The 1175-nt window shown below is 31.3% G+C and overlaps 1 long non-coding RNA gene across 1 annotated transcript in view; it reads right to left on the bottom strand.

Moving 5' to 3' along the window:
- LOC118749694 overlaps positions 1 to 1175 on the bottom strand; it is a 9792-nt gene that overhangs the window by 742 nt on the left and 7875 nt on the right. Inside the window, exon 2 of the long non-coding RNA XR_004994263.1 lies at positions 118 to 304. This is a non-coding gene — a long non-coding RNA (uncharacterized LOC118749694). The remainder of the gene's footprint in view (positions 1 to 117; positions 305 to 1175) is intronic.

The raw sequence follows: 1175 nt of genomic DNA, 5'->3' as shown, positions 1-1175 counted from the left end.
CAAGGTATATGTTGAAATAAAACTGAAAATAAAAAATATTTTGTCAGGTTATGAAAGTGTTAATATGGATATTGATTGAAAAAGAGTTTACTAACTTCACCTACGGTTTCTACTTACTTTAACGATGATTTTCCGCGCAAGGAGTGGCTTGCTAACTCTTATTGCAAGATCTTTTAAAAATGTCGCTTCTGTAAACTGCTCAGTTTGCAATTTAAGTGCTATTGAAGAAACCTATCATTTGATTGGAGTATGTCCTCTGTACAAAAAATTTCGGTTTGATTGTTTTGGTGACAACGTTTTGGACCTGCAAAAGATTTTCGAGATTCTTAACGGTTATAACTATCATTCACTGCAGTTATATAAGTAGTTGTCTTAAATATAGAGAGCTTATTGAGAACGAGTTTTCGTAAAAATATTGTTCAGCTATAAGTGCTAGAGTCCGACCGATTAATCGGCGTCGGCATCGGCTAGTATCGGCACAAAATTTAACATCGGCATCAGCCTTTTTTCGCCGATTCTTTAGAATTACTTTTCATATGTTCAGGTGAAGCGACAGCCAACATCAAAAAACCTTTGCAGCCAGCTAACAAAAATAATTTTTTTTTTTATTGAAGGTGTTTCACGTTTTTTCCATACAAAAGTATGTTGGACGATTTTCTTTTATTTGGAGAACACTGCCAGCAAAAAAAAATTGCCAAAAATTAACGGGATTTTATAGCAGCTTGAAACTCGCACTTCATTACACTAGAATTAAGAAGTCTACAAAACTGCATACCAAAATTCTGATTAAAAAGTTTGAAATTTTGGTGAAAATAAGCAGAATTTTTCTAATATTTGAAATCGAATTTATAAAGTGTTTGTTGTATACCAGCTAGACTCTTACAAAAAAAAATAATAAACAAAAGACGAATGCCAAATGACAAAACCGGTCAAAATATCATATGTACATACATACCTAGCATATAAGTTCTTATGCATTGAGTGCAAAAGAGTGTATTTTAGTACAAAACGAAATGAAATTTTATGTTTCTAAATATTTCTTGCTTAGCACCATATAAAAAGTGTTTAATGTAATGTACACAAACGTGATATATGTACATATATTTTTACACATACATACATACAAACGTATGTACATTCAATTGGAATTTTGACATCTGATATTTGAAACTCTT

This window comes from Rhagoletis pomonella, unplaced genomic scaffold, assembly GCF_013731165.1.
Source record: "Rhagoletis pomonella isolate Grant_MI unplaced genomic scaffold, Rhpom_1.0 Rhpom_scaffold_00033, whole genome shotgun sequence".
In the NCBI taxonomy this organism is placed as follows: domain Eukaryota; kingdom Metazoa; phylum Arthropoda; class Insecta; order Diptera; family Tephritidae; genus Rhagoletis; species Rhagoletis pomonella.
This window is presented reverse-complemented; position numbering and strand designations above follow the sequence as displayed.